Raw genomic sequence first — 23,645 nt, 5'->3', positions numbered from 1 at the left:
TCATATACTGTTTTCTCTTTCTCTCGATCTTGTCCGTGTCGCAGACGCAGCCTGAAAGTGCTCCATACGCGCCCGTATTGCTGCTGCCACGCTGGGATGCCCGATGCGCGACGTTACTTTTGAGATTTCCTTTGCGAAAATCCACCCCACTTCCCCCCGAGCACACCTTCATTTCGAAACATTTCTAATTCACTCCGCGTGCGTGTCTCGCCAGCGTTGTATTCCCACCATGGTAACGACCTGTTCATTTCGGCCTCATCCCCACGCGCGTGGACGTCTCTTCTTTTTCGTCGCCTCTCTCCGGGTTTTCGCGTACTACGCGGCGAGTGGAAATTGAAGTCCGAGCCTTTCTCTTGACGACCGAATGCTTCGCCGTGAAACGCGCCCGAGGTGGCCGCAGGAAAACCACTACTCTCGCCCGCCAGATGGCGCGGCGTGCGAACGCTTCACACAAGAACCAGCGCACGTGTCCGCTTGTGGCCGCCGGCGCAAGAGAAATGCGCCACCTCTCAGGCGGGTGCGACGCTGCTCGCCGTGCCCGTGAGGCGAGCGTTAACGCGTACGCGGGGAGGGGGACGGACGGACGGATATGATGTCACTAAAGGAAGAAGGATACTCGCACTTGCGGTGCCTCAGCGCGGGCGAGTCGCAACTACTATTTCTTGTCGACGTGCGGACAGCGTCAAACAGGTTTCAGCTTAGCACAGTCGGTCTGGTGTTCGTCTGGTCGAACCACTAAACGAACATTTCATGCCGAGTCCAGCGCTCAGTCTTATACAGCAAGCTGATCACTAATCATTGGAGCTAGGCCGGATTGTTAGGCATTAAAAAGGGCGTTTTAGGCACCAAAAATAGGCAAGTTAAAGAGCGTTTTAGGCGTCCAACTTCGAATGTAAAGGCACCATAAATTTTAACAAAACTGCTAATAATTTCAAACGAAGGCGTTCGCGACCTATATTTGTGACAGGGAAAGCGAAGATTTGATGATTTGTGATGATACAAAGGCGCGAACAATTGAATGTAACCTTTTATTTGTCTGATAATACTGCTGGACTAATGACGGCCAATCGAAGTTAATTCGACAAGCACACTGCTCACATTCATGTTCAATGGCCACTGTCGCTTGCTCGAGATGTCGCATTAGGGACACACGCTTGAAAAAAAATGCCTGAAACTTTGGAAAACCCAATTGAAAGAAGCGCTAGTTCATGTCTACCTGATGCAAAGAAATTACGACACAGCAATAGCAGACGCAAAAAATAAGCGCAACAGACACGATGGTTTACTAAAACTTAGCAGTTCTTGTAGCTGGGCTTGTTGGCGCACATTAAGTAAATATAATAAAGGGTCGTTACCGGGAACACGGGCGAAGAAAGAGGACGGAACGAGCGCTGTCCCCTACTCTTTTTTTCATCCGTGTTCCAGGTTGCGCTCCTTTATATTTACTGGGTTTACTAAAAAAAAAAAAAATGTTGTTATATGTGGACTGTTAGACATAACTCTGACAATTTTCTCACACGCAAAAATGATATTATCCGGATTGTACAGGCGAGACGTTCTAACATTGCTGAATAAACTCTCACCCATTTCAAGAGCATTTTTCAAACGGTGTTATGTTGCCAAAGAGAGTTTTTGATGAAAAAGCGTGTTTCAGGGCCATTGGGAGTGTGCATTTGAAGACGTAAATAAATGCAGCTGCACAGTGATGTTTCGCCGTTAGGTCTTCAACACTAGGGCGATCCCCTAACAAAGGTAGGTCGTATGTTCAATCGTCGCATTTAAAATAGACTTGTATTTGAGTTTGCTACTAGTAACGAGGAGGCAACTGCACATATTTACAGAAATCTGCTTGAATAACACGGGGAACATATCCTAAGAATCACTTTGAAAAGTGTGTAAACAATATCAGACCAGCACAATTTATACATTATTGTATTCAAAGTTGTGCCTTTTGTCGCGCGTACGCCTAGAAGGATCGCTTGACGTCGGCATATCTTATTGGAGCGTATTTGGGAACATTCCATGGCTTAACCGACACTGGGGTCTTATATAGTGCTCATCGACAAGAACTCCCGATATTTATTTGAGGGCAAAAATCCCTCGTTCCTGTCCAAGACCGATTGTAATTTTGCAGGTACCTTTTCGACGACTGGTCCTTAAGGAACGGTGGTGATTCGTTGCTGTGCATCCAGAATAGGCGCAATCTTCCTATCTAGAGTTTCGCCCGACTTTCAAGATTCTTGATAGTGTTTAAATTGGCGCTCAAGTACGCCAGGTGTCTTGGAGGCTGTCCTCAGAGTGCAGCTTGAGCTGTCCTGACTGAAGCACTCTCGTCACCTGATAGGCTGTCAGTAGAGTAGCAGTTGTAATACTTGACAGCCTCTAGCCATGTTCCCAAGCGTGTGCTCTGGCAGAAGAGGTACGAGCGCACGCGAGAGGGCGCATTTAGGAACACGGACTTAAAACCCCTGAAACTTCGCAAAGCAGCGACACTCTCCTCGTCCGCCTTCGCTCCTCCTCGTTTGTCCTCTCTTTCACGCTCCCTCCTCAACCGTGGCACCACCTACGATGCTTCAGCGTAGCATACATACCTTTCGCAGAGTGAATGCACGCATAGCAAGGCGGTGCGCTTTAAGCGTTGACTTTCTAGCTTCGAGTAACTTCGTGTACAGCATATCATTTCTATACGGTGGGTGTGATGAGGAAACAACGACAAACTCGCCGGTTTCCAGTTGGACCCAGGATCCTTTATTAATGACACGGCAGACGGGAGCTTGCTACACGAAACACAGACTTTAAACAGACACGCTAACACAATGCAGACGATTTACATACACATGTACGTGGGCTATAGTTCGGAAGTTGTCCTTCCATATAAAACACGTGCCTAGCACTCTTGGGTCAACACTCGCCCGTGTGCATCGTCGTTGCGGTGCCCGTGACGGTGGTTGTGACGGTGGAGCGTCGTTGTGGCTACGTCGCTGCTATCGCGCCGCACCTTGTCGCACCACGCCGCTCCTTGTCGCGGCGTGGAAGCAGGAGAAAAAACAGCAGGCTGGTAGAACACCAGGCCACTGCTGTAGCTGGCCAGTAACGCCTGGCCTGTAACGCCTCGGACGCTATAACGTCGGGCTCGGTCAGCAGACAGGTAGATCAAGCGTCCAGGTCCGAGCAGGAAGCACTGCACCAGGCCGCTATCACAGCAGGCCGCTGGTGCAGAGGAGAGTAGAGCCACGAGCCGGATCTACGACCAGGTCCGCACGGTAGCAGGACACCCGGTCGCCAGTCAATCGGGCTCGCTCAGCAGGCAGGTAGCTCAGGTATCCCGGCCCCCAGCATGAAGCACTGCACCAGGCCGCTATAACAGCAGGCCGCTGGCGCGCAGGAAAGCCCAGCCACGAGCTGGATCTCCGCCCGGGTCCGCACGGTAGCTGGACACCCGGTCGCCGGTACCCGAGCCTTGAACCGCCGTTCTGCGAGCCGATATTCGAGGCTGCCGCTCGCTCTCACGCTCTGCGCGCTCTCGTGTCGCTTCTTTGTTCATGGAACGTGGTGGTCTTCTTCCACTATCATCATCACCAATCCTCTTCTTGGTGCTGCCATACAATCGCCATCACTTCAAGCTGTCTTGTCACACACTTTGTCTTGGCACCGCCACACGCCACTATCCACATCATCACAGTGGGTTATACAAATCCTGTAACAGCAGAGTTTTTTTTTTTTCTTGTTTTGATATCAATTTAAAAAAAAAAGTATCTAAACGAGCCCTAACGACTTCCCATGACGACTCCAAATGTATCGTATACGCTAAAATTAGGTACGCAACATTTGTCAAGCGTGTGTCGCAAGATCTTGTTGCAAATGGCTGTAAATACGATCGAATCGTTTACGATCGAACGCTAACATCCCGGCCTCCAGCAAGCCCTCAGTAACCTAAATAATCCGCGCCGTCCTTACCAGGTGAATTCGCGGCGCGTGTCAGCTATGACGCATATATGCTGGCAGAGGGCACGAACGATCGCTGTTCTGAATGCTCGATAGAGTATTACAAGCTACAGTTCCGCCTACGTGCTAACCTTTGTGCGTGCTTGCCAATCTTTAAGCACGCGCAAAGGCTCGGAGATGGGCGCTGGTGCTAGCGTGTCTCTCGTGTCTCAAAGTCGACAGAAATACGCGCGGCCGAACATCGAGTCGGGACTCTGCGTACATTGAAAATGAAATCAGTTTTTTAGCATTAGTTCGCGAAACGGGAACGCGGTAAGAGCGCTTCACTCAGGTTCAAACAAGAGCATAGTCAGCTTACGTTGAGTAAATTATCTTTAGTCTTTCAGGTTAGTATGGGATTGATCATGAGTAATATTTCATCGTCCGTTAACGAATTAGTGACGCACTTGTCGTTGCGAATCGAGTTGCACCATCAGTAATTTAGAGGTGCATGCATTGAGGACGGTTGCGCTCGTTCCGAAATAACATATGCGGGATCTGACTTTAGTCAACTTATGACCGAGCGAACGACTAAAGCGAGCAAACGACTAAACAAGCGTCGACTAAATGAGCCATTTAGCGAACGATTGGGTGACCGCACGTTTTCTCTGTGAGTGCTCCACTGCCGCCATATAAACCTTCACACGATTTAACGCTCACGTGAATTAGCACGTACGTCTCAAAGACCTATGGTGCTGTTGTTCGGCGAAGTACGCGCCCCGTAGCTCGGTTTCGGGAATGCACGAACGCTTTTCATCGGTGCCTTTATATCGCAAGTCCACCGGCCGTCCTCCGACGGCGAACACGAACGAAAGAGAAAAACAAAGCTATTAGCTCTAAATAAGGCTAGGAAGTAACCACAAAAGGCAGAGAGTTGCTTTCCTAAGATGAGTTTTCACGCTCGCGCCTCAACGTTTGTCACAAGTACTGTACTGAATCTAAAAGTTCCGTAATCAAATTTTCGCACGCAGCCTCGCGTGCCCGCGAATTCAAGGCTGTCGGCGTACATAACGGTTAAACACACTAAATACGACCACGTAGTCCTTATATAAACAAAGTACACGTCGCGTAGGAATTGTGTTAAAACGTGCAGATAAATGGCAACATGCGCAGTGAACTGTGTTATGACCCGCAGCAACTTACGCAAGCCTCGACACATACTATACTATGGGAGACTCGCAACTTGCCTCGCGTAGTTGTGTGGAGGACGTCGGTCCGAAGTTCTCCCTCCCAATCCGTTGAACCCACGTCTTTATTCTTAACCCGTCGCGCCTACCGGACGTATCGCGAAGAGCTTTTTGCCTTCACGGAATCTATTTCGACATCCGAAAGCGCAGCAGCTCATTGCGATGGACAACGTCGCGAAGCTACGTCGCACTTGCCATAAAGCTTAGTCCAGGGCATTCGCAAACAACACAACGCACACGGAAGCGCAACAGTGCAAACATGGGCTCCAAATGAAGCCGGCGCGAGGTTCCACGTGACGTCATTAAGGCCAATAGCGACGCGACGTCGGTCTCGGCGAGGACGCGCGAGGAGGACGTGTCATTCTTCAAAGCGTGTTGCTCCTTTACAAACTTTCAAGGGTTTACACGGACTTGGCTGAAGGCTTGTTAACGTCCTTGAAATGCTTCCTCAGTTCTTCGCAGATGCGGTGAAGCGCATGCGCTAGGCCTGTCACAGGCACCATCTGCGGGTACAAAATCTTCCGCAGATGAGCAGCCTTGTGCGTGTAGGCTGCGGCGTCTGAGTAACAGAACCTTAGCGTCTTCGACTCCTGTAGGGTTCAGAACATTTAGCATTGGCTTACAAGGTATGCTATGAAATCCCTATTTGTTCTCTCCAAAGGCTTCGAACACACTAGGAAAGGCCTTGTCTTCTCGTCTGTTACAAGCTTCTTAGCTAGAAAATGAGCGACAAAGCGCCCTTGCACGTCTCTCATCTCGTCTAAGGAACCCAAATGTTTCTTCATAGGTAGACCGGACGTAATTCTTCCGCAGTGCAGACTCAGACTGCACGCTAAGCTCGCGATATTTCTGAAGGAATTGGTTTAGCGCAGGATTGTTAAATTTTTAGCCACGAAATATTTGCAGCGACTGAGGCCTCGTACAAATCAGCGTGGAAAGACTTTTTGCTATCATCCCTGAAGTCTGTTGTCAAAAATGACTGTTTTGATGTTGAGGACTTGTCCCGCTTAACATTTACCAGGCGACCTTCCGTCTTCTCATGCTGTGTCAGATGGTACTTCTCCCCCCATGGAATCTGCACAATGTCGCTAGAATTTCTTAAATACGAAGTGGATATATTCAAAATCACAGAATCAGTAAACATGCTAAGGTGAACCATAACGTCCACAGCTCCTATTTGATGGCACTTGAGCACAGGGTTGGCGCGCGTGTCATGCAAAGACAACATACTGCAAGCCCAAGGGAGCAGGTCAGTTTCCACGGGCGTCATATTAATTTGACGCAGACCCTGCGCTGCGTGCGACGTCAATGCGGGAAATTCAATGGTGGCAAGCATTAAAGCAACGGCGGCAGCAGGTAGCATAATTAAGTCAGACTTGGCGTGATGTACCTAAATCATTATTTCCAGCATCGCCATATATTTAACCATGCAGCCACCAGGCGGACATTGTTTTAACGAATGTTACGTACACAACATATATAAATATGCGCCGTGCATCAGCGCTATCCTTTTAAAACATCGTCTTTCAGTATCAACAAACCAATTGCTCATTCGACCAACAAATGACTCGATTTTCACTTTATGCAGCACACAGAGACGATACATAGAACTGTGACCAGCAACTGCAAGTATCCTAACGCACTCTTTCCGAATAACCTCAAGGGTATTGAAAGTCGAGGACACGCCGTGGTGGTGTGGCTTTGGCGTTGCGCTGCTATGCCTGAGGGCGCCAGATAAATCCCGGCTGCGGCGACGCCATTTCGATGTGGGCGAAATGCAAAAACGCCCGTGTACCGTGCATTCGGCGCACGTTAAAGAACACCAGGTGGTCAAAATTAATCTGGAGTCACTCACTACGGCGTGCCTCATAATCATATCGTGTTTTTTTTTTCACGTTACACACCAGCATTGAATTGAAATTGGATTGAAAGTTGAGAACTCTATAAACAGCGCTAGCATACAAAATGAACAACGTTAGGGCGAAAACAGGCAACCCCAGGAGCGTTATCTGCACTAGAACCCAATAAAGTTCAGAACAGTCAATATTACCGGTTACCATGGATAAGAATCTGAAACTGCACTCGAAAGTGAATCTGAAGGCTAAATATTGTTGATATAGGCGCCGCTGTAGAAAATAGGCATTTATATTCCCTAACTCCAGAAATAGGCATATATGGGCATTATAAAACAGCACTAAACTGTTTCTTAACACTCAGTTTATGCTCATATATTTAAAACGGGTTGATATTGAAGCAAGGAACAAAACAGACATTTGCCTAAAATTTGGTCTCTACTAATCATTGTCGGCGAGGGCTCGGAGGAGCTACAGAGTACTGTTTGCAATGTGAGCGGCGTACCATATCGAGAACGAGTAAGTGCACGGGAGACAACGTGACGAAATAGTTTATTTTACTTTCAGTAACAGCGAGAAGGACGGTTGGGATGGTTACCGAAAGGTGGGGAAGAGAATACGAGTGGCGTAAGAAAAAAACGCGGTACAAGTGGTAAAGCATACGGTCGCATTAAAGACATGCGCACGAAAAAGAAAAAGAAAAAAAAAAGCACCGATCAAGAGGACTGGCATGCGTGCTTAAACTGAAGGACGAGTCAATTTCCGACTTCGTTCTTCCTCTTTCTACTTCCTTCTAGTTATTTGCTATTACTTGACGATGTAAGGAAATGCGAAGACACATGCTCCACAAAACAAAGGAAAAGGAAAACGACATAGACGCCTTAAGACGTCAAGCATGCACCAACTATATCAGACCCTCCACAGTCCCTATTACTATTTCGTTTATTCCTACCGGTCTGATTACCGGCCTATCGCCCGCAGTCCGGCCATGGGTAGGTGTCATATTTGAGGCCCATGGAACTATATTTATTTATTTATTTATTTATTTATTTATTTATTTATTTATTTATTTATTTATTTATTTATTTATTTATTTATTTATTTATTTATTTATTTATTTATTTATTTACATATACTGCAGCCAAATATAGGGCTATAGCAGGAGTGGCAATATTATACATTACTACACAATAAAAACATACACCTACCCCAAAAAATGAAAAAAAAGGAAGTGCTTGACATGTTAGCGAGGTGCTTACTGGTGGTAGCTATAAAATCTTTTAGTGATAGTGAATGAATGTCGCCGGGTAGAGAATTCCATAGCTCAATTGTACGGGGGGGAAAATGTATTTGAATGTGTTAGTACGGGCAAATATAGGTGTTATGTTCAAGGCGTGGGAGCTACGGGTAACTTTCGTTTGTAAATGTGATGTAGTTACAATCAGAAAGACCACAGGTGGAGTTATTAATTGCATACAAAAGTTTTAAGGCTTTGATGCGATTCCGTGAAAGTAATTGCTCGATGTTCAGAGATTGTTCAGCCTGTGTTGATCATCTATTAATGTACACTTTACGAAAATTTTCGAGCCGTGAAAAAAAAAACGTAAAAGACAGGCTTTTTCTTCAGGAAAATTTCTCAACACTCGAAAGATATCCTGCACTTTCTCAGCATGCGGAACTATAAATTACAGCAGATAAAGGCGCATATAAACACGTGTTTACAAAAGTTTTGGCAAGATACGCACATTTTATAACAAACAACACAGTCTTTTATTCACACCGAGATTCTCGGTAGCTTTCAGAATGGTCGTCTAGCGGCCATGAAGGCTGTACACATTTATTTCATTAGGGAAGCGAGGCTGCTGTACTGTCTGCACAGTTCCGGAGCATTAGTTTTTTCCCCCTTTTTTTCGGATTGCGGACACTGTGTGTGTGTGTGTGTCATGCGTTGAATTACATAACCCGCAATGGTAAAAATCACCAGCCCTTCCCCTGTCGAGAAAATGGGGGTAAGCGAAGCTTGTGGCAAGACGACGCTGTCGCAGGCGGAACCTTCGTTTGCCCTAAACTCAGGGTCGGTGGCTTTTCGCTGACGTTTGGCTGACGTTAGGAGGTATACCCTTTCGGCCCACCTGCCTAAGTACATTCTGATATGGACGACTTAAATAACGTGTTCGATACAGGGGATCCTGGAAATGTACTGTGCGTCCACTAGAGCAGTAGAAATCACGTTGTGACTCGCAGTGAAAATGTATTCCAGGCTGAATGAGGCCTTCGAGAAAAGGATTGTTTCAACAACCTCCTTGAGAAATCCCCAAGGAGCCTGTGGAACACCACTGAGAGCTGATGACACTACTGCATTAGAAAGATAATGAACTAATCGGAGCTGCAACATTTCACGCAAAACGGATGGCCAACGTTGCGGCAGAAAAACACGCGAGAAACAATTTGCCTGACGAAGAGATGGAGTAATCCTAGGCCCCCATGTTCGCGGAGGGGGGCAGGGGGGATATATTGTCGCGTCGCATCGTTTCACAGCGCGAGCTTCAAATGAACTTTGCACATCCGCGATGTTGTGCTTGGAGATGAAGTCGAGCACAGTGCACCACTTACAGCACATACATGAGGCGGGCAACTAAGAACATAGTGCAAACTTCAGCACAACTGAAAATGGACAGATTCGCATGCATATTTCTCTCGTGTCAAAGGCAACTAGCTCTTTGAGACATTTGGCGCGTGCGTCACGGGCCAATTCCTCGCGTTCTTCCCCTGTGGCAGCTAGCGCTTTGAGACGCTCTGTTAGGCTGAATCGCCTCCAGGATTGGCCCGCATTCCCCAGTTGTTTCTTCAAAGCAGTTAACGCTACGTAGAAGACGTGTGAAATTATAACGCCTTCATGATGGGCCCAAGTAGAGCAGGTTGCCATCGTCGTTTTAACAGGGACCACATGACATAAACATAGGTCACAATCCGTGACGTCACAAAGATGACGTCACAATCAATCTTCTTCTTGCTTGCACCCAACAACCAGCATGTCGTAAACGGCCGGAATAGTAACCATGCCGCCGCCGTCATAAGATCGTCGTCACCGTCATCTGCTGCTGTCGACACATACGCTCGCGTTACACGCAGACTTGCCTAATGCAAACACGTTGGTTCATATGGTAACTGTTTGCGGAACTCCAAATGATGCTGGGGAACCAGCTACCTGCATAATGCTTTGCGTAACATCGATTCCCATATATAATGCGTGAGATCTGCATAATGTTTTTCCTTTATTGAGATGCTATGTAAATGCAACATTCAATAACAAATATGACCTAAGTACATATCCTTATTCCGTCGGCCCATCTTAGGCTGGTTGTTTCATTCAAGTACCGGAATAGTAGAAGCAGGTTTGGGGCCACTTTGCACCGTGCTTTGCGCCGTAAGGCACGTGCCACTTAGCGCGTGCTTTACGGAGGAGCCTCGCGTAGTTGGAACGCTATGCGCGACAGTGCAATGACAGGAACACAAGCACTGGAAGGCTAGGCACAGTAGTTAAAAGGTAGAGAATATGCGGACGGCATGTGCATACGAGCATCTGGAGCCACCCGCCCCCAAATGCGTGCTCGGCTACAACCTGCAGTGACAATCACAACTAAGTAATTGCGGCGTCAGGGCCTCCAGCTCTGAAAAGAAAAAAATGTTCCGTGATTGCATTAACGCAGAAACGAATGACAGGGTATCCGGTAATCGTTAACGGAACAGCGATACCTGCTGTAACACACCACATATTCCTTGGTGTAGTGATAGACCGTGGACTATCTTGGTCAAGACTAGAGGTTTAAGGGCTTGTAAAAAGAAAGAAAGAACTGAGAATTTTGGTGAAATATTTTTTTTCACTCGTTTCTTTCCTGGGAATAAAAAGTGAAAAAAAGAAAAAAAAGAAAAAACAAACAAACAAACAAACAAACAAACAAACAAACAAACAAAGGGTTCAAATTTACCCAGGAAAGGGGAGTGCATTGAGGTAAATTATGCGAAAGTTAGATTAGTGCCACATTGTAAGTATAAAAATTAAGGGACAAAAATATTTCATGCAATTTGTAAACATGTTTGATGGTGGTTGTGTGCTGCATCTCCATCAGCGCGGTCTTCGGATGTGAAAAAGCAGACTGTTGACGTCACCGAAACCTCATGCCGCAGCCTCTTTTTACTAGATACCACTGAAGCGTACGCACATACTATGACCGTGCTGCCGAACGCCGAGTCCACCAGCTCTCGACGGGACAAGAGGGGAAAGCGGGTTCTCCTGCGTTTCCAACAGAAGCGCACAGCTGGAATGGAAATATGGCAGCTTTCGGCAATATGGTTATTGTATAGCCTTCAACCACCGCACTGGGCTGACTGGCTCGCCATTTAGTTTTTTTGTGATACTACGTGACCGCCACTTTCAGTGACAAGAACTTTCTTTTTTCCCGTCCAAAGCCACGCTGCACTTGACGTGCGTTTAGGGCCGAGTCTCATCAAATGTTCTGTAATTACTTAATCGTTGCGCTTTAGACTAATTGAAGCTTCGGACTGTAATTCGACAAGTACCTAAAGAACGCAAAAATTGGCACACAAGAATTTCGGGTCAGTCCTTCAGCGCTGGTTTCACATAGTGAAAAACGCACAGTAGCCGAGAGGTTGGCAGTTCGGTGCAGCACTTTGCAGCAACACCCCCCCGCCCCTCCCTCTCCGTAGTACTTTTAAAAATTATTCTGCCAGTAGCTGTTATCTGCAAAGAAACAGCCTGATTGGGCTTTGTGTCTCGTTCTGACAAGGAAAGCCTCCACAGAAGTTCCTTCTTTCTAATTTGGTTCTCAATCTCGACGCGCCAGCCTTTATGCTGTCATCTTCCAAGGTAGCTGTCATCTCGGAAGTTGTGCAGCGTTGTATATGGCTGCACAACCTTAACTAACGCGCATCTAACGCAAGATTTTGAAGGTTTTCACTATATTTGACATAGGCGCCGACTACGGGGGGGCTCTGGGGCGTGCCCCCCTCCCCCCCGCCTCCCTCGCCCCTAAAATGTCATTACCGGAGTTCTGTTACCCACATAATTTGAGGATTCTCTTGGCCACAAGTCACACATTTTCACTTTTGTTGTGGCTAAAAGCTTACGGCACTATTGTTGGTGCGCACGTGCACGGCTTTTAGTTTATACTTTCGCTTTATTTCGGCAAATCATGACAATAGGAGGACAAGCGCATTAAAAGCACCAGTGGCGGCCACCTCATTCGTGTTACCGCACTTTAACATTTTTTAAAAAATTTCCGCTGAGACCACGCACAGACACAATATATTTACATATATACAAAGGACAAAGTTTATTATATTTTTTAAAGAGAAGGAGGTAGTCAACTAAATTAATAGCATATACCTAGAGAATGAATATGTCGATGTGTGTTCACCTCACTTGAAATTACTTTGCGTGCTTTTTTGAGCCCGAAAAAAACCTGCAGGCTTCAGTGACCCCTTCGGCAGAATCTTCTATCAACGGCGTGTGAAAAGCACGTGAGTGGTATGTGTCTCAATATTGATTCTCTTTCCAGTAGGCAATGCTAACGACTGGCGTCAAAATAAAATAAAAAAGTTCTTCCAAATTTTTTACATTTACGCATTAGGGATGGAAACATCACCTCTTGCATGCAGAGGCCATAAATACGGGTGTTTCAGCAAACACTTTCAAAAAATGTTTAAAGGTGGCAGATAGCACAATTCTAGTTCATGAGCTGGTCTACTCGAAGAGGTGGACATTACTTGCAAAACAAATTGAAATGCATAATCAACTAATTAAAAAAATCACCAATTAGGTTTTTAACATATTAACTTATGGCCCGTGTTGCAGTTTACAAATTCTAGTCGTGGAATTCGCAAGGCGGATCCTCTAGGAACTAGTTCTCAGGATGTCACCAGTTTTGAGATATTAATTCCCGAACATTGCGGAGAAATGCATTGGCGTTCCAGTTACTTTTGCGCTCACCCTCCGTGGTTGTTTAGTGGCTATGGTGTTGGACTGCTAAGCATGAGGTCGCGGGATCAAATCACGGCCACGGCGGCTGCATTTCGATGGGGCGAAATGCTAGAACACCCGTATACTTAGATTTAGGTGCACCTTAAAGAACCCCAGGTGGTATAAATTATTCCATAGTCCTCCACTACGGCGTGCCTCATAATCAGATCGTGGTTCTGGCACGTAAAATCCCATAATTTGTTCTTTTCATCCTTTTGTGCTTTGATGCATAAAACGACATTTTGTTGAGAAAGTGAGTGGCACGCCAATCTATTTCTCCGCAAAGTTAGAGAAATAATATCTCGACACTGATGTCAGCCTGAGATTTAGTTCAAAGTGGATCCGCACTCCACGGTTAGAATTTGTAAATTGCAACATGGGCCACAAGGTAATTAGCTAAAAACTTAATTGGTTACTTTTGTTAATTAGTCGATTATGCATTTCAATTTCTTGTGCCAGTAATGCCCGCCTGTTCGAGTGGACGAGCTCTTGAACTAGAATTGTACTATCTGCCTCAAGCCACCTTTAAAAAGTTTGGAAACTGTTCGCTGAAACACCTTGTATATAGAATTCACTCTGTGTCCGAAATGATGCCAAGCCGGATTCACTCGAAATTGGAATAAATACAAGTCTAGAAGTCATGCGCAGCAGCGCTTATACTCGGACTCAAAGTACTAAAAAAATAAAAAAAAAGAGTGTAGCTTGGCCGGGAAGGCGAAGCAGTATTAGTGATAGCGAAGTAGAAGACAATTACACGAAGGAAGATTCTTACTGTGTGAAACCGTGTAAGCATCGCACCCGTGTAAGGGCCGCACCCATAACTTGACAGCCAATATTTAAAAAAAAATACATCCAACCGAGAAGCAATGGCGTTCCGTGCGCTGATTCTGATCGGCCTCAACAGCGAATTGTCGAGCGCAGCATACTTTCGCGCGTCGCTACTGGATGTCGAGAGGAGGCGATCGCGCAGGTTTTCGGCGGATTTCATACACGTAGTTGGAAAAAGGAGTTCAAATGACCCGGTCCCATGAAAGGCTCGTCAACATCGCGACAGAAAAGTGTGGCCCTTACACGAGTCTATACGTTAGTTATAGTGGCCATATAAATTGTAGTAAACATTCACCTATAATTAAAATAGTAAGCATAGTGGACATAGTGGACATAGTAAGCACAGACCATGTAAACCTGTGAATACCTCACTGGATGACCTTGAGCACTCGCTTTCACAACGCAAGCATTGTGAAGAACTTCGGCAGCGGAGGCGAATGGTTCGTACAGCCGCGCGATTCACCGCAACTCTGAAAATTAGATTCATCATCATTATCTGCCTATCTTTATGTACACTACTAACGGCCTCTGTGAGTGATCTGCGATGATCTCTGTTTCTTGACTCTGCAACAGTATAGGGGCGCGGAAAGACAGCCCGGCAAGGAAGACAGAACACATGAAGTTAGCAGCCATCCCTGGTCGCCCTTTATCATTGCACCCACCATTGATTACCAACAATTAGATATGGCACGCGGGCCCCATAAGCGTCAGCCGCGCACAGTCATTCACAGCTACGGCAGGGCTAGAGGAGAAGACGCGTTCTCTGCTTCCAATTCGCGTTTGATTACGTGACCTACAACTAACCCGAATATTGAGCGCGTTGGAAATTATGCCCATCAAGCCGCCATCCTTTTCGGCTCACTGCTACGTGCTTTTTCCCGCGCCCACAGGGTATGGGTCGCTCATGTATATGGCCTTTGGATTTAATGCGGAACATCACGGCGACGACAAGCGCGACAATTTGCTTGCAGTGTCGATATAATTGCATTCGCCATAAAGCTAGAAATATACAATTGTTAGCAGAGGATATATATATATATATATATATATATATATATATATATATATACATATGGGCAGGTTTCGGAAAGCTGGTCGGGGCCCAGTCCCCCCCCCCTCCCCCCCTCCCCCCCCCCCCCCTCCCCCCCCCCCTCCCCCCCCCCTTCCCGGTAAAATGAAAACTTTCCGCCTATGAGATTTGATGTCAGGCGGGTAATTTTTTCATTGAGAGGTACACTAAAGAAAAAGGTTGAATAATCAGTATTATTATTACGCTTCACAAATGGCAAAATGTTCGCTTCATCTCGGGTATAGGAAACTTTATAAGGCAGAAGAGATGCAGAAACGAAATCCAGGTGGCAACGCTCCGCACTGGCTTTTGATGACATCATGAGTTTCGAAAGCATTAACATAAACCTGCAATTAGCTGCTTTTCATTAAAGGACTACAAAGCGTTCTCAGTGAACCAAAGGCTCAACTTTGAAAGTCTAAGGATTTATCTGGCGCCAGAACGGTCCGAATACAAAAAAAGAAGATTGTCGGCTAGCGAGGTTCCGACTCGAAATTTAGAGAAAATACAATTTTTGGTCTTTATTTCTTCAATCCCCATTGTCTTTAAAGCAAATGAATAAAAACAAATTTGAAAGAACAATATACTATTGTTAACTGGTATCAAGCGGGTCGCAAAAGAGAATCTATATGCTCATGACTGCTCGTTTCCCACCGTTCTGTTCCGTACGTCTAAAGGCGCCCACATTTATGTGCCCACATGTATGACCTAGATTTTACCATTGCGGCTTATATAATTCACGACATGGCAGGTACACGCTGTCCGCAATCCGAAAAACTGAAGTTCCGGAACTGTGCAGACAGTGCACCAGCCTCGCTTCCCTAATGAAATAAATGTGTACAGCTTTCATGGCCGCTAGACGACCATTCTGAAAGCTACCGAGAATCTCCGAGTGAATAAAAGAGTGGGTTATTTGTTATAGAATGTCCGAATCTTGCGAAAACTTTATAAACTTGTCTTTGTATGCACCTTAAATCTGCTATAATTTTTACTTCTACATGCTAAGAAAGGTTAGGATATTTTTCCAGTGCTTCCAAAACTTCCTGAAAAAAGCCCTGTTTTTTCATGTTTTTTTTATGGCTTTAAAATTTTCTTAAACTTTACATCACTAGTGAAGACACGTCGCCGCACTGAAGTCAAAGCTGAGGACAGCGATGACCTGAGCAGCGACTGGGAGGAGCCCGACGACGGCCGCAAGGTCAAAAAGTGCGTTTTCTTTCACGTCCTTGACGCCGTTGCAGGAACAAGATGGGGCCCCTCGGAGCCATCTCTACTCTAGTTGTATCAAGCACAATTCGTGGGCTATAAACGGTAAAGCATGCCGGTGCTCTCAAGCATGGGACTTAACTGTGTGCGCACGCTGGATGCAGTCAAGCTCAAGTATTGCGCATATGCTTGGGTCTACCACGCTGTACGTCAACCAATGAAACAATAGTGGAAGCTCGTGCTTGTCCTATTGGTCTATACCATAGTCTATACTTGCTTTGCGAACCTCTTCAAGTGTACCTTCGCTTGTTTACTCGGCGCAGACACCATCCTTTGTCATCACTTCCTGCCACCCACCAATGTTGCCGGTTTTCAAGGAATACATCGCGCCATCAGAATATTCTACCATCAAGATTCTCTCCCGCTAGCATTCTGAGAATACCTCCATGGGTCCTACCTAAGCCTTTGGTTACGCTACAGATCCCTTGTATTACAAAAAAAGTAATCCGTTTCATTCATTGGCCTCAAGCAACTTACCCTGATTCACATTGATGCACTGTACGGCGGTACTGCGCACGTGTATACCGATGGGTCAGTCACGCCATGTACTTCCACTGCGGCCTTCGTCATCCCACAAATGATCATGGCTCGGTGGTTTAAACTAGACCATAGGTCAACATCAACTGCCGCAGAACTTCTTGTAATCCGGGAGGGAGAGAGAGATACAAACTTTAAAGATGTGCGGGATATGTCAGCCTGACTGATCGCCTGGCATGCTACTCCAGGTGCTGGGTGATAATTATGATTTACACAGTGATCACATAAACACATAAACAGCTCATACACTCACAAACGCACACATATAGAGTAGAGATATTTACAATTTCGTTCTGACCCGCAAGAACATTAGCAGCGCCTTCGTGGCGCGTAACGCACAGGTGGTGCTCTGCCACGTGCCGAGAATGTGCCACAGCTCCAAGCTCGAATCCCGTTGCAGGTGCAGTGCCGCATTCAACGACTGTCTCTCTGACAAGTAGCGGCAGCAGTCGCACAGACCATGATGCATGTCTTCAGGGGCGTTACAGGCAGAGCACGTTGGCGAGTCCGTTAGTTGAATCTTGCACTTGAAGTAGTTCGTGTTGGCCAAGTTGACTCTGATGCGGCGAAGGCATGTTTGGTCTTGCCTATTGAGGCTTCGCGGCATATAAAAGTCACAAGATGCATCAATGTCATATAGGGGTCCCTACCGATGGCTTGCATCTCTCCAGAGGGATTGCTGTAAACGCCCAGCGTGTGCGGATACCAGTGTGACCACGTCTTTTCTCGAAATGGGTATGTGGACCATTTCTCTCGAAGTGTCGTGTGCATCTTTGGCAGCACAGTCATCCTGGTCGTTGCCTTGTATGCTGCAGTGGGCTGGTAACAACTGCATCACAACGTTGTGATGCAGTTCGCAGGCTTTGGTGCATGGGCGCCAGACGTTCATGACAAGTTGTTCCTGCGTGCGTGGCAACTTCAGTGACTGCAGTGCCGCTGTTGAGTCGGAGAAACTGACCCAAGATTCAGCATTTTGATCTATCATGTAAAGAAAAGCTGCCCACAGTGCAGCTAGTTCAGTGGCTGTAGCTGAAGTACGATGACTGAAAGTGGCGGAGATGGTAACCCTCGAATACGCTATCCACACACCAACGGCAGATGATGTAGGTGTAACGGAGCCGTCAGTGTAAATATAATGGTGAGCCCTGTAGCTGGTATGAATATGCTCTAGAGCAAAATATGTCAGCACTGGTCCGGGAGTATTTCTCTTGCTCTGGAATCCAGCCACTGAGGTGACAATTGACCGCGAAGGAAATTGCCATGGTGGCTCCTTCGGCATAGAAGGGCTTTGATAAATTGCCGGGAGCAAGCTCGCACCACAGGACCGCTGCCTGAAGCAAGTGGATGACCCGGCACTATAGCAGCAAAGCGCATATGTACTCGAAGAAACTCCTGCTGCAAAAGCACTGGAACCGAAAGGCGTCTGCTTTCTTCAAGGGTTTCTTTAGTTGATGTGGATGTCGGTATGCCTAGGTACATCATCTAGGCTTTTGCTTGCATACCAGTGAGTACTTTATGTTGGTTTGAGAAATGCCCTGTAGCAGAGGAAGGCTATATCGCAGGATACCTTCGCAGAGAGCCTGTATACAAGCGTAGTAGAGCATTCATGGATCAGCTACGAATGTTTCTTGATAGCATACAGAAGATTCTCGCGTATGATCCGATTATTTCCTTTAATATTCGAAAATAAGGTGTCCACGTCATTATTCTGTCGATTGTCACGTCCAAAAACTTGTGACTTGACACATGCCGAATGGGAGACTGCGCAACCTTTAACGTGTAGCGCGAAACATTACGCATAGTGAAAACAATGGCGGCACATTTATCTGGTGATATCGTTAGACCTCGTGCGAATAGGAATTTTTCAATAGAATTGATAGCCTTCTGCAATCTTGCACGTAGTACACGTCGGTTGTGGCCACAGCTCCATAAGCAGATGTCACCTGCACATGAAGAGATTTCAACCTATGTGGGAGTGCACTTATCCAGTCCAATGAACGAGATCCTAAATAAAATAAGACTTAATAAACCGCCCTGAGGAACTCCTCGACGCACTGTGTGTGGTTACCATCTTTTGTGGACATACAGACCGACAGATCAGTGAGGTAGTCTTAAATCCAGTGGTACACAACCACTAACTACTACAGACCTCAGAGCGTATAAGATAGCCTCGTGAATGAGTTTGTCGAACGATACATTGATGTCGAGGAATACGCGACAGTAATGTTGCGTGCAGCTTTGTTTTACGCAGTTAGCAAGGCTAATCACGTTGTCTATGCTGCTGCGGCCCTTTCTGAGCCCCGACATTTGCGAAGGGTAGACATTCGTGCTCATCAGCACCCAGTCCAGTCGCATCAATACCATCTTCTCCATAAGCTTTCCTACGCAGTTGAGTCCCGGACAATAGGAGTTTGTTTGTTGGAGATTTGCCAGGCTTGAGGACAGGGATGAGACGAACCCGATTCCAGCAAGATTCAAGGCGGCCACTCGTCCAGCTGGCATTGAACATGGTAAGAAGGCACATTTTTGCCTTGTCGCCTAAATGTGACAAATCGACGTAACTGACGCTGTCAGGGGCCGGGAAAATGTCGCCTTGTTCACCAACGTGAACGTGCCAAGCAACTCCCCGATCAAAAAAGGTTTGTCTGTTCTAATAGTGTTCATTGTCACTGAACTATTCTGTGCTGCTCTGGGCAAAGTTGCGAGCGCCGTTGCAGCAGCCATCATAGAGCAGAAAATCCCCGCCACGTCCAACTCATTCAAGTTACGGGACAGTGTCACAGAACTGAAATGATTCATTTGAGTCGTCGGGGTTCTCAGGCTGCGCATCATGCTCCATATTCTTGACAGCGGCTTTCTGGGATCAATTTTGGAGCAGAAGGCCCGCCATTGGCCTCCTGTACAGCTTGTCCAGGTGACGTTGGATATGTATTTGCATTCGCCTAGCGTCGCGAAAGACATCTGCAGACAATGTCCTACGAGCACGTCTCTTAAATCTGCGGCGCATATCCAGGAGCCTCTCATACTCAACGTCAGCCATTGAATGTTTGGTGCTGCTTTGTCTTTCTCGACTTACCGCACCAACAAACTGCTCGTACGTCCATATTGATAGATCGAAATCCTCAACTGTAGCACAGTATAACTCCTATTTCGTCTATTTTGTGCAACGAACCACCCTTCCAATAGCCCGCGTAGGACAGCCCAAAGAGATGTAGGTTGGTACATTGGCATTGCCATGACTTTCAATATCTGCGAACCAGGTCGCTGTAGACATGAGGTGCGAGGAGGTCATGCTGACGTCGAGTGCACTGGATCGGTTTTTCTTGTAGAAGGTTGGCTGCACGTCGTTAAGAACTGCGAGGTCGTTAAGAATTGCCAAAAAAAGGTGATCAAGCTGAATACTATGAAAGTTGGACTAGGGACAACAAATTTTATAAGTCATTGTTGCAGTATCTCCATGAAACGGGCCTGCACGTTTATATTTAGCTCCATTTTGACGTTATGCCGCGCGGCAACCCAAGCGCAAAAAAAAAAAAGGCTTCGACCGCGGACTCGCCGCCTCAGGCGGCGTGATGCGCGTTGAAGTCCACAGTTAGTATGTGCGGTAAAGGTGTTGCATCTAATATGTCCTGCAGCCTATCCACATAAAATGTAGCCCGATGTGGTATGTATGCCGCATTCACCCTAAAGGTCAAGTTGTCCCACGTCACTGTCATTGCAGCATACTCGTTGGATGCATTGGATGGTATGGCATGAGTATTGGAAGTCAAATCATTGCGAACAGCCAACAGAACTCTGCTGGTATCCGCTCTTGTGGATGAAAGTGTGATGGTATTACCAGAAAGGCAAATGCCGGCGCGCATTCGGGACTCTGAGGTGGCGATCACCGGAAAGCGGTGCTTGTATACAAATTGACGTAATAGTTCAGCGGAAATCCGCTAGGTGGAGATAAGTAATTAAAGGGAAACTGAGACATCCACCCAAATGTAGCAATTTGCTACAATGGAAACCCAACCGGGTTCCTCTAAAGAAAGCCTCGCAGTTGAAGAAAAATTCGTCCTGGTCCGGGACTCGAACCCGGGACCACCGCCTTTCCGGGGCAGCCGCTCTACCATCTGAGCTAACCAGGCGGCTAGCAGATGGCAGGGCGAAGTCGAATTTGTCGACAACTTCGACTTCGCCCTGCTTCGAGTTGTCGACAAATTCGACTTCGCCCTGCCATCTGCTAGCCGCCTGGTTAGCTCAGATGGTAGAACGGCTGCCCCGGAAAGGCGGTGGTCCCGGGTTCGAGTCCCGGACCAGGACGAATTTTTCTTCAACTGCGAGGCTTTCTTTAGAGGAACCCGGTTGGGTTTCCATTGTGGCAAATTGCTACATTTGGGTGGATGTCTCAGTTTCCCTTTAATTGTATACAAATTGTCTGAAGTCGGAGAGACGACAGCGGAGGCGGCCGGCATTCCATGGAAATATAATATGGTAGCCTTGTTTTGAATGTTTTTCAGGCTGAGTAGTTGGGTCGTTACCGCGATATTGCCAGAACAGGAGAATTAAAGTCAATTAGCGTCCGGATGGCCTCAACCACCATTGCGCTTGTCGACGCTGCTTGCAGCTTCCTCGCCCAATCCAATCAGGGAGGCATCAGGGAGGAACTCCTCCGTTATTGCATGGACGATATTCTGTGTTCCTAAGCCAGCTCTTCATACCAATGACTGCGCCCTGAGATGGGCGCGTATTAGTCATTAGCTCTAGAAATCACAGAGCTTCTCTACCTTGAAAATAGGAATGACCACAATATCACCTTTCAGTGGTTGTCTGCACACTTTAGCGTGATCGGGAATTACCTAGCAGACGCTGAAGAAAAAAAAAACTGCTTTAACTAAGGCTCTTAAAGTACGCATTAAATTCTCACGAACAGACACAAACGCCCTGCTTTTTTGCGCAATATGCAACTCTAAGTTGGAGCACTGGGCCCAATCAGATCGATGACAGAGGCGATTGCGTAAGTGGGACCCAGAAAAGAAATTTCGTATGCCTCACAAGCTCAAAAGAAGCCAAATACGTATGGTGTACCGAATTCGCCTTGGTGTCGCATTCACCAGTCGTTATAGACACCTAACAAGTTGCAGTCACACTAGCCCAAATTTTGAACACTGTCAGGCGCCAGAAACACTTGCTCACATACTTTGCATTTGTCCCGCATACGCGCAAGAAAGACAGAAATTGGTCTCTTCCATAGCGCACATCGATAAAAGGCGGCATCAGACGAGTTTTTTTTTTTTTTTTTGGTTCCTTGGCCTGATGAAAACAGCACAACATTGATTACAAGTGCAGCTATAGCCTTTCTACAAGTCACTGGGATAAACGCATGGCTTTAGAGATGCGGAAACGTTGTGGACTTGTATATATGTACCTTCTTGTCCTATAATTATCATCATTCATCAGTCCTTCTCCTACCCATCCCTTTTCCCGATTGTGAAGTAGCAGGCCAGCGCAAGCTATAACTCAAGCTAACCTCTCTGCCTTTCTGTAAAAACATTTTGTTCTCTCTGTCTAGAGTTCTTTGTGTGCGTAGGCAGATTTATTGTGTGCTGAATAATAAGCATGAAACACAGGTCAGACGGAATGTCAGTGAGTGAGCAGCCTCTACACATCATTATGTGACGTTAACAGATCTTAAAAGACATGATCGCGTCGAGAAGTGCTTGTGTAAACGCATTTATCAGAGTAAACATGGATTATTCTTAACTACTGTCATTACATTTCGTTCGTTCTCTCTCAAAAGCGACAAGTCTCATGAGATTTTTTGTAGCACTTTGTCGCAATTTGGCAATACAAAGGTTTTCACGGAGCTCACAGAGTGTGTGAGCGCGCGCGCGCGCGCGCGTGTTCTTGCACAAGGCGTGCGGACTTTGCAGAGCAGTCTACGTCAGCGGGGAATTTCTACCTCGTAAACGAAGCTCAACGCTTGTCTGCCGAGGAGGCACGTAGTGATGCAGTTTTGTATTTCAATCGTCTTTCGGCATAGTACAGAACTTGAATCCATATGTAAAAAAAAAAAAAAGCCGGCAGATCCCACGCCCTGTGGGAATCGATGTTATGCGAAGCAGTGTGCAGGGAGCCTACCAAGCTAATGAAACGACCATAGGAGCACCGAGGCGTAGGCGGCTGTTTCATGACCTACATGACACGTATATGTCATGACATGACATGAAAATGATAAATCATGGCATTCATGTCATGACCTATCATTTATGTACAAACCCATTTCAGTGGTTTTTGAGTGTTAACCTTTTTTTTCGCTGAGTCATTGTAATTTAATTGACTTTTGACTAACTGACATAATTGACATAATTGACATAATCTGACATAATTGACTTTTACCATCATCCTTTAGTGTTTTCTTCACTTAGTGCCCACTGCCGAATCCATTCAAGTGGTTTTTGAGTGGTAATCATTTTCGCTAAGTCATCGACATTTTTGCTGAGTCATGCTCATGACTATGACTTCTAACCATCATCCTATAGTATTTACTTCACTTAGTGCCCACGTCTGAACCCATTCCACGGGGTTTTGACTGATAATCATTGTTCGCTGAGTCATTGTCATTTTTGCTGAGTGATGCTCATGACTGTGACTTCTACCATCATCCTTTATTGTTTCCTTCACTAAATGCCCACGTCCGAACCCATTCCAGTGGTTTTTGAGTGTTACTCTTTTTTCGCTGAGTCACTGTCATCTTTGTGTAATCATGCTCATGACTATGACTTCTACCATCATCCTTTAGTGTTTCCTTCACTTTGTACCCATGTCCGAACCCATTCTAGTTACATACCAAGTTAATGAAACGACCATGAGAGCACCAAGACGTAGGCGCCTGTTTC

The sequence above is a fragment of the Dermacentor silvarum genome, chromosome 1 (assembly GCF_013339745.2).
Source record: "Dermacentor silvarum isolate Dsil-2018 chromosome 1, BIME_Dsil_1.4, whole genome shotgun sequence".
Lineage (NCBI taxonomy): Eukaryota > Metazoa > Arthropoda > Arachnida > Ixodida > Ixodidae > Dermacentor > Dermacentor silvarum.
Note: the sequence above shows the minus strand (reverse complement) of the source record.